Here is an 11,193-nt window from a genome sequence, read left to right on the forward strand (position 1 = left end):
TTTTTTTTACATTTAAAAGGTTGGAAGTAAATATTACACACAGTATATAATATTAATGTTGATCACAAAAAAAGGAAGAAGAAAGAAAGAAGGGGAGAGGAGGGGAGGGGAGGGGAGGGAAGGGAGGGGAGGGGAGGGAAAGCAAGAGGAAAAAAGTAGAGAGAACAGTCAAGAGTGAACCTTAGTGTTAGGATGCTTTGCTGGCACGTGTGAGTCCCTGGGTTTGGAGGAAGGCAAGAGGGATGGAAGGCAGAAAAGAATGGAGGAAGGGAGGAAAAGAGAAAGGATGGAGGGAAAAAGGATGGAAGACAGAGAGGAAGGAAGGGAGAGAGGATGGAAGACATAGAGGAAGAAAGGGAGCGAAGAAGGAAAGGAGATAAGATGGAAGAAGAAGAGGAAGGAAGGAAGAGAGGAAGGAAAGGAGAGAGGAAGGAAGAAAGGATGGAAGGGAGAGAAGATGGAAGACCAAAATTTGAGATAAAATGACCTCTCTCTCTCTCTCTCTCCCTCTCTCTCCCTCTCTCTCTCTCTTTCCCTCCCTCCTCTCTCTGTTTCTCTCTCTCTCTCTCTCCTCCCTCCTCTCTTTCTCTGCTACTGCCCCCTCTCCCTCTCAATTAAACCTCTTACACGTGGAACTGTTTGGGCCTAGTGTGTGGTCTGTCCTGACCCAAGCCACCACCGTTCCAACACGTTAATGACTTAGTGTATTAGGGTTTTCTAGAGGAACACAGCTGATAGAATGAACACCTATTTAAATGAGATTTAATTATACCGGCTTACATGATACATTCTTACATGATACATTCAGTAAACAAAGGCTGTCTTCAGACAGGAGAGGATGAAATCACAGCAGTCCTTGTAGATGCCCCAGCAGCCCCAACCTGGCACTGAAGACCCAGAGGATTGCTGGAGAGCCACTGGTCTTCAGTCCATGCTGAAAGGCCAAAGCATCTGGGTCCTGATACCAGGAAAGGATTGCTTCCGTAGGAGCAGCAGGGTTAATGAACTCATCGCTGAAGTGTGCAGGCAAGCATGCGGCAAGCAAAAGCTGTCCCCCTTTGGTGTCTTCATATCTGGGCTGCCAGCAGAAGGTGCCGCGTGCATTTAGAGCGTCTTCCCCCTTCTACTACTGTAATCAATAAAACTCCTCACAGACATTCTCGGAGGCTAATGTAGATGTGAGAAATAGGATCTTCGCTGCCTAATGACAAATTCAAGAGACCAGTGAAAGTGAAGTGGTCTTTAATATACCATTCTGCAGGAAGGAACATCAGCATAAAGAAGAGGCAAGGACGGCTGGTGTGCAGACTGGGTGCAAAACAAGGGTTTTTTTAAGTCTTTCCCATCATGAGAACTTCCTGCCTTCCCCCCCACCCCCACCCTGGCAGGCTAGGATTTCCCGCCTCCTCAAATTCCTCATCCTATTGGTTAGGATGCAAAGCCTTATCTAATGACTAATTTGAGGCTTGAGACTGTCCCCCTTCTTCTAACTCAGTGATACAGCAAACTACCTATAACTTTTCAACTCTTAGAATTCCAAGATAAGCCGGCGCCAACTCCCTTGTTTATCTGGATCTCCGATGAACTCTAAGCACACCTCATAATAAAAACGGACCAGGACATTTCTTTCAGGTGATCCCCAAAGGCTTATCTCTTAATCAACTCCAGACCCTGCAAGCTGATCACAAAGATTAACTATCATACTTGGAGCGAGGAATGACAGACGGGGATGAACTGAGAGGAGACCTGGCAGGAGCGACTCTCATCTGTAAATCTAGGAGAGTATGCTTCATGAGCCCCGAGAGAGTGTTCAGATGTGTGCCACATTAATTCACGCCACAGGTAATGTCTGAACACCTACCATTTGATGCAGATGTGCTACGCTGCAGATTCTCGCACTGGAGTGGGCAGGATGGAGTCACCATCTCCCCCTTTATCATCTTTAAAAGGGAGGGACTCAACGCAACTCTTTCAGCTTCTCAGCTTCTTTAGAGTGAGAACCCATGTCTCATTGTGCTGCTCTGGGCCAGCACAATGTCACGATGCTACTGGTGGGAACCCATTGAATATTTAATTAACTGATCCCCACTGTAGTGACTGAGAACCTCACTGGAACAGTTGTCAAAGGTAACGGGATCTTCCTCCTCCCAAGGGACATTTACTAAGTTGTTTTAACTCAACCATTACATAGAAGGAGCTAATTCCTGAGAGCTGGAAGCAACGGGTACACACTGGTTAGAGGATCGTTAAGAGACATCCACTCAAACTTTTGCCTTCTGTTAATGGATGGTCAACATTTTTTCCAATAATATATTTATTATATGATTATATTATAATATTATATAATATATTTTTCATATATAATTATAATATAATATAAATTATATATATAATCCATATATAATATATGGATAAAATTGGCAGATCTCACATTTAAAAGGCAACATCCAACATCTCTTCTTACTGTGCCTCTATTATATATCATTTGAATTTGCCTATTTATTTAATCATTTATTGTTTTATTTATTTTAAAGACAAAATCTCACTATGTAGCTCTGGCTGTCCTGGAACTCACTCTGTAGTCCAGGCTGGTCTCAAACTCACAGAGATCCATCTGCCTCTGCCATCAGAGTGCTGGGATTAAAGGGGTGCACCATCACACCTGGTTCTGAATTAGATTTTTAACAACAGAAGAAACAAAAATAGGATCCACAAGATAAGGCTTTTCTGCTTTACTCCTTTTTTTTTAAAATTAAAAATTAAAACAAAATCCTAAGTTTTATAAAGTTCTCTGTGTTAGCAATCTGTCTGTCTGTCTGTCTGTCTGTCTGTCTGACCATGTAGTCATGTACTGTGATTCAATACATTTTGACACTAGAAAGACACATCCACTGACACAGCCCATCATGACAATAATGAGTTTACTACAGTAGAGTTTTCTATTCCATTGTTGCTATACATTTGGAAATGTTACATATAATGCTGTTATAGATATTCTTGTACATATCTCTTGGCCAGCATTACTAAGGACATCACCTGTGTATGAACCAAGAAGTGGGATGTCTGGTCCCCTGTTCAGTAGATCCCAGCATAGTCTCCCAGCAGAATATGTGAGCTCTTACTGTTCTCTGTTCTTGGCCACTCTTAGCTTTGTCAGGCTTCTCAACTTCAACAATTTTGAGGTGAGGTTAATTTGTATCTTGAGAATGGTCATTATGTTGAACACCTTCTCATGGGACATACATGCCTTAGGACTCATGGATGAGAAGAGCTGTGAGGCCTACACAGGAAGGGTTAGTTCGTTTCCATCCTGCGTCCCCCCCCATTTATTGCAAGAGTCTTGATATATTTGGAGTAAGTACCCCATAGGCCAAAAATTGTTACTTTACCTTCAGAGTCCAACTGGCAACAGTTCATTCCTGCCACAGTTCCTACATCTCTTCTTAATAATATTTTTACTGATTATTGGGGAATTTCGTAATTTATTTTTTATTCATATTTTTAGTATGAATAAACAACCGTGTGCTGAATTCACATTTAATGCTCACTGCTTAGGTGGGTGTCTCCTAACAATGGCTACACTGAAATAGCCTAGAAACTAAAAGTGAACCTGCTCTCACTCACATTCTTACTCAAAAGGAGAAAAAGGCAAATCCATGCTTAGCTAGCCGTGTATCTCTTGCTCCGGATTTCCAACAGACACAGGAGCCTTCTTCAGAATGTCAGAGGATGCTGCAGGAACGGAATCTGGAAGGCTGCTCTGTCTCACAGCTGTAAGCACTAGATATGCATTAGTGTACCTAATCTAACGGAAACCACGCCATGTCCATACGGCTTTGAAAGCCCTAGCATGAAAAAGTCAGTGCTTCCTTTCTTACTGCAAAGAGTCCCACACAGCACTTCCTTCTCTTCCGTAGGTTCCGGACTGGTTCATATACCCTGCACCCACTGCTCCTCTTATTTGACCCCAGGAACACTGTTGAAGTTAAATGTATTTGAACATGCAAGGAGGAAGAAATGAAACACAAGAATCCATCATCCATACCGGAAAATACCAAAATAACAATAACAACAATGAAAAGGTGTTAGAGATTTCAGTGGCAAGCTTTAGGAACGGAGTCTACAGATGCATCTGAAATAGCCTTTCTTCAGGGCCATGCGGTACTTCTTTGAAAGTATTTTATATCATAGAGTTTTGTTGTGAGAAAATTTTAATTGGGCTGGAGAGTTGACTCAGCAGTTAAAAGCACTGGTCACTCTTCCAGAGGACCTGGGTTTAATCCCCAGCACCCACATGCAGCTCACAATGGTCTGTAACTCCAGGTTCTCACACCCTCACACAGACCTACATGTAGGCAAAACACCAATGGACATGAAATAGAAATAAATTATTAAAAGCTATTTTTATTTATTCTTTGATAACTTCACACAGTATGAATACATTTTGATTGTACTTATTCCCCACTGTCTTTTAATAAGTTTCCGTCCACTCCTCCTGCAACACCTTCTTTCCAACAGTTACTTTAACATTTTGAAACAATAACCCACTGAGTTTAATTAAAGTTGTTTATACAGACATGGGTGAAAGGTTATCTAGAGGATCATGGACAACTTACCAGTGGCTATGCCCCTGAAGAAGGCAAGACTCCCCTTACTCTACCCATATCTTCCCAGATGGGGGTGGGGTTTTATGTACTCATTGGTCATCCATACTGAAGTGTTGACTGTCTCTATCTTGTGCAGATTTTACCATAGGTGCTGTGAGTTCTGAATGCAGCAGCTCCATCTACCTGCCCAGACTCTATCAAAATACCACAAGAATGGCCTCTTGCTCCATTGTACTTAAAGTCTTTGCTTTCCTCTGAAACCTTTTGAGCCAGGCCTCTGCTGTCTGCATGTCTCCCAGCACCACCATCTTTCAGGCTGGTACTGGGACAGCTCACTAAGATCTGCTTAGAGCATTCAGCAGCTAGTCCAAAATTCCAAGCTCTTCCACGCTTCTAAAAATTAAGCCCCAAAACAACAGCAAACATCATGGCCAGGTTCTTCACACCAACAGCCCTCTATCTGATACCAACTTTGGTGTTCGAGACCTTTCTGTTGCTGTAATAAGACACGATGAGCAAGCCTACATACAGAAAGAAGAGATCTGGGGGGCTATGGTTCCAGAGAGATGTGACTTTATCATGGTGGGAGACATACATCAAACCATAGGCATAGCAGCAAGAGCAGGGAGCTGAGAGAGAGCTCATGCCTTCAAATGCAAGCATTAGGCAGAGAGAGCTAACTGGAAATGGGGCAATACCTTAACTCTCGAGGCCTACTCTCCTCCAGGGAGGCTAAGTCTCCTGATCCTGCCGCCCCACCCCTCTAAAACTGGGAACCAAGTGTTCAAATGTCCAGGGCTGTGGGGGGGACTTTTCTTATTCAAAGCACCACACTATTTCATAAAGCATACAGAAAGAGCAGAACTGAACTCTTTTATAAAACTAGTATTACCCTGAGATCCAAAGTAAGTAAAGATGGGAAAACAAAAAACAAAAAACAAAAAAAAAAGGAAAGAAAAAGAGAATATAAACCAATGGAAAAAAAGGAAAAAAAGAGAGAATGTAGGTCAATCTTCTTGATGAACACAGACACAGACAAGAACATACTTGCATATTAAATTCAGCAACATACCAAACAAATAGATTATCCATCACAACCAAGTTGGCTTTCTTCCAAATATAGAGGGATGGTTTAATATTTATAAATCGATAAATAATATGAATTACATAAATGGATACAAGGGCAAAAAAAAATCACATAGTCACCCCAATAGATGCAGAAAATTCTTATGAAAAACCAGACATTGCTTCTTAATAAAAGTCCTGAGTACATGTTCTTTTTGGAGAAAGTTCCATGGGCTTCGGAGAAGAGCGTGTATTCTGCAGTGTTTGTAAGGAGAGATCTGTAGATGTCTATTGGGTCCACTTCTGCCATGATGTAACTTAATTAGCCATTTCTCTGTTTTCCTTTCTTTTTGGAAGAATTGCCAATTACTGAGAGTGGAGTAGTTAAGCTATTTCCTGCTATTGTACCAAGGTTAATCTGTAATTTTACATCTTTTGTGGGGTCTGGGAATTGCTGCACAAACCACTCAGACACTGATCTCAGTCAACTAGGCATGGTTTATTGAAACCACACCACAAGATTGATTGATCAGGGACATGATTCAGGTTCAGAAGCTGAACCATGACCCCTAGTTAAGATCTTACGGTACTTTTAAAGACTGAGATCTATAAACATCTGTGACAAGTTATTTTTCTAATCACGATTTAGAGATAAGGATTTCCTCAGGAACAAGTCTTTGTTGTACACTTATCCCGCTCCCATGGGTTGGCGTATTCAACTGTGCCAGGAGACCTGTCTTGTCTAATATTCATGTCCTAACTTGTCTATCAGGATGGGACTTGTCTAACATTCATATCTTAATTTGCCAACCAGGATGTCAGTTCCCCATGTACATGTCTTTCTGCCAAATAGGATGTCAGTTCCTAGGGAGGTCTTGGGAACTTAAACTTTATTCAACCACCATTAAAAATGGAAGTTTTATTCTAAATAGTTTCTTATATTGGTACGAGTGTTTCTCCTATGTTGGGGTCCATCCCAGGGGTAGATTATGCCATAAAAGCTTATACACAGGTGTAGGAAGTACTGTTATGTGGTTGGTTTATGTCCAAGTTTATTGTGGTAACTACACAAAACAGTTCTACTGACTTTTGTTGTGATTCGTTCACAAGGACACACAATATTACAGATTATATAATCAATCTTGGCATTAGAAAGTTTCCTAGTAACAGCAGAAACACATGAGAAAGTTTCCCTCTAATGGCAGGCTAGCCAGTTACCTAGGCCTTGACTTTCCATCTAGGCCTTGACTTTCCATCTAGGCCTTGACTTTCCATCTAGGCCTTGACTTTCCATCTAGGCCTTGACTTTCCATCTAGGCCTTAAAATTTCACCTAGTCCTTAACAACATCTAGCAGTATTTGTTTTATGAAGTTGGATACCCCTCTGTTTGGGGTATAACATGATGAATTGTTTCCTTAATCAGTGTGAAATTAGCATCCTTCTCTCTCTTCTCATGTCTGTCTTGTCAGGCATAAGAATGGCGACATTTACCAGACCCATGATATTTTTTCCTTTCTTTCATCCTGAAGTAATATCTGTATTTTATGGTGAGATACATTTCTTCAAGAAAACACATAGCTGGCTCTTGCTTTTTAATTCAGTCACCTTCTAGTCTGTGTTTTTTGACTGGGAAAGTGAGACTATTAATATTCAGAGTAATCATTGAAAGCTGTATATGGAGTCTCTGTTGACTTTGGAGTGTTGGGTCCTCTCTCTTTTGTATCAATATCGTTCTCTTATGGGTTATTATTTTTCCTGTGGCCTCATGGTTCAATCTTATTCTTCACTTCAGCCAGAGAATTCTTGTTTTGCTGTGGTGCCTTCATGGTAACAAATTCCTTTAGCTTATTCTTATAAAGGAAGGGTTTTAGTTCTTCTTTTACAGCATAGATTTTCTGGGTGTAGTAGTCTGGGTTCGCCGTTGTTCATTCAAAATTGGAGATAAGTCTTTCCAAGCCCCCTAGGCTCCTTCCGTTGGCAAACCTGCTGTCACTGTTCCGATGGGCCTGCCTCCTATGTGTGACTTTCGATGTGACTTTAATGCCCTTACTTTGGTCTGTATGTTTAGTGTTTAGAGTATAATATGGCACAAGGGTGCTTCTCTTCTAGTCTTCTCTGGTGGTGTAAATACTTTTAATATCCAGATATCTTATTTTTATTATCTATTTTTCTAGCTCTTAGAAGTTAGGGTTATGGTTCTTTTGAAAATGTTTCCAAGCTTCAGGGACAAGATTATTCTCATTTTACTATGCCCCTGGCTGGCCTGTAGATTTGTTCTTTCCATAGAGTTGGCTGCATCGTGGATTCTTAGTCTTAAGTTCTTTGTCCTTGTTGACTTACATCAGTCCTTTCACCCGTCTTCAGGCCCGCATCCTCTGCTCTTTCTTTGAACTACTTTACCTTGAAGACTTTCCACAGATTTTTTTACTTGATGCACTATGGTTTTTATTTCAGACATTTAGTATTGTTTTTTTCCTTCAGTATTTCTGTTTCTTTGCTGAATTGTTTTTTTTTTTCTTCATACTTCATTCTCTGCTTTGTATTTTTGTTTAGGGTATAATCTTGTTATTTAATTTATTTGAGAATATTTATAATAATCAGTCTTTTGAATTCTCTGGGATTTTGTCCAACTCACTCCCAGCTGTTTCTACAGAATTAGTAAAAATTTGAAAGAACGACATTGTCTTTATTTCTTGTGGTTATATGTGTTGGGGTTTACATGTCTAAAATTATTTCCTTATTTGAGTTTCTTTTAATTAAGTTATTTATATTATTTTGGCTCAAGTGTTTGCAAAAGAAGTAGAGTTGAAGTGTTTCCTTCAGAAAATAGCTCCTCCATCCTGAAACTCAGGAGCCACGGACTCCCTGAATAGAACATTAACATCAAGATTAACCACAGCTTTTGGCTGATACATCCTAGCCAATTAACAACAGTGGCTTCCATGCTTATCTGTGTACTGTACAAAGACTCTCTTGTGTTTTCCATAAGGTTTACCTGGGAACTTATAAAGTCCTATAGTTTAACAGCATATTAGCATATTGTCCCATGTATGCAGCTGAGACTCAGATTTCTTTTATTAAGGAGGTGTTGTGCAGTACTGTCTCTTTAATTTTTTTCTCTTATTTTGAAGCCCCTACCTACATCACTTTTCCTTTCTCTTTCCTCCCTCCAAATCTTCTCATATATTCCCATGTTCTCCTTCACATTCACAACTCATAAGGTGCTAAGTAAATTGTTTAAAGTGTCTAAAAGATAAGGTTTAAAGATTTTATATCATCCATATACTTTAATATTAAATATGAATTTAACTTCAAAGGTCAAAGTTAAATATAAGATGCTATTTATATTTTTCAGTATTTATTTTCAGTAATTATCTTTTTCTTGATGAGGAAATGGTGCCCAGGTGTCACATGTCATGAGCTGGGCTCAATTCAACATTGTGATGCCCACCCACAGCTAAGAAGAACAAGGCCTGTCCTCTTAAATATTTGGGGCCAAATATAAACACAAGATTTTCTTTTCTTTTCTTACAGTCTGTGGAACACACACTCTGAAAGACTTCTTCTCGCAGCTCTGACTCGTCCTTCTGCAGCCTGACCTTCTGTGTTCCTTGACTCAAGGAAGCTATCAGACCCTGCTATCAAACTCACAGGTCTCAGAGAAATTATTCAGGATACCTAAACGATGCCATGGGGCATCGATGGACAGACTTATAAGAAGAGACCCAATTGTGTGATAGGGCCTTCCCAGAAGAAAAGGAGGGCAGGCAGCGTGGCATAATCACTATGCCTTGCACAGGAGAGCTAGCAGCCATGCAACCTGGATGTTTGCTACCATGTAACGAGACAAAGGGGCTAACAAGGAAAGGAAAGCTAAGGAAGGTTCCAGAAGGCTACATCCTGCTGTGCTTGGGCCGTAGGGAGTGAGCACACACAACCAGTACTAGCATGCATGCTGCTCCTGGCATAGACTCCCAAGGTGGCATCTCTCTGCATGACAACCCCACAACCTTTCTCAGGGGTACTCACTCTGGATTTGGAGACAGTGATTTCATCTCCCTTTCCACTGGGGCACAGACTCTAGGATGCCAGGTAAGGTGACCTCACCTGGCACCAGTGATCTGATTGATTTGGGAGGGGCTAGCCCTCCTAGCATGCTGGAGCAAGGAGTTCAGGAACACAAAGCAATCAGTCAGAACTATGAACCAGCTGAGGGCGCGCCGCCCATCAGACTGGTCGAGGCATGCATTTGTTCTGGCTTGCTTGCTTCTGAGAGGCACAATGGAAGCCTGATTACTTCCCCGAGTTGCCCAATTAGCTTTGCAGGAAACAGAGCTGTGACTCTAGGTCTCTGGGCAGCAGCTTGTGTGACTGTGAGTAACTAAGGCAGACAAGTTTTAACGCAACCAAGATGCCTTCAGACAGTGGGGCTGTAGAAAGCCTCATATGGCTTATGGTGGCTCTCTGCAGACATCCTAACATTGGGGTTTATACAGCACTAAAAGGCACCTAAAATATCTTCACAAGGAGAGTGGACAAAGATGGACGAAGGGGTTGCTCATCCCCCTTTCTTCTCCTTGTGTGTGTGATTAATGTTTTCTAAAAGGAGAAAATGAGTTACAAACAAATAAGCTTACCCCAGTAGAGGGTATGATTTAAAAAATAATAAAGGAGATATTCAGGAGATTGTAGCATTGACATCCTATGAAATTGAATGCTACTTCATTTGGTCCCTTCAAAGGGACACTAGTTAGCTGAGTGTTTACAGTCATCGTGTGTGCGTGCATGTGTATGTATGTGTGTGTGTGTGTGTGTGTGTGTGTATGTGTTCCTTGTACATGCAATGCCTGCAGAAGCTGGAAGAGAGCATCAGAAAAGTCTGAACTGGAGTTATAGATGATTGCCTAAATCCTTTCTTTTCTTTTTTTTCTTCTTTTTTTTTTTTTTGGTTTTTCAAGACAGGGTTTCTCTGTGTAGCCCTGGCTGTCCTGGAACTCACTCTGTAGACCAGGCTGGCCTCGAACTCAGAAATCCACCTGCCCCTGCTTCCCAAGTGCTGGAATTAAAGGCGTGAGCCACCACTGCCTGGCTCTAAATCCATTCTTAATTGCTCTCTGAACTACTCTGGCTCACAGCCTGTCTGAAGAGAACTGTACGATTATAATGGGTCAGAAGATGTCTTCCTCAAAATACCAACCAGGACCCGAGAAATTTGGAAGCCAAAGGAAGTCCCTTGCCCTATGCCCTTGCATTGTATCCCCCAGAGCTGTCTGTACTCCCCACACGTACCACAGCCAGGCCCAAGCCAGAGGCCATCCACACCCCTGAAGCCACCACCCCTACAAAGCCATTCGAGACCTCCTGACTGCAGCCACTTCAGAACTGCTGGTTCTAACCCTATAGACTCTGGCTGGGAAGAACCAGGAGGACCCGCTGGCAGCCCTGCTCCTCTACCACGGACCGGGATTTCTCGCGGGGTCCCTGTTCCGCGGGACAAGGGATTCTGGCCAGGTGGGCACG

The 11,193-nt window shown here is 41.8% G+C and overlaps 1 long non-coding RNA gene across 1 annotated transcript in view; it reads left to right on the top strand.

Moving 5' to 3' along the window:
- LOC116069030 overlaps nt 1-10,677 on the top strand; it is a 76,060-nt gene extending 65,383 nt beyond the window's left edge. The window contains exons 2-3 of the long non-coding RNA XR_004109804.1: nt 9,208-9,765; nt 10,632-10,677. This is a non-coding gene — a long non-coding RNA (uncharacterized LOC116069030). The remainder of the gene's footprint in view (nt 1-9,207; nt 9,766-10,631) is intronic.
- The last annotated feature ends 516 nt before the right edge of the window (nt 10,678-11,193 follow it).

This window comes from Mastomys coucha, unplaced genomic scaffold (genome assembly GCF_008632895.1).
Source record: "Mastomys coucha isolate ucsf_1 unplaced genomic scaffold, UCSF_Mcou_1 pScaffold22, whole genome shotgun sequence".
NCBI lineage: Eukaryota > Metazoa > Chordata > Mammalia > Rodentia > Muridae > Mastomys > Mastomys coucha.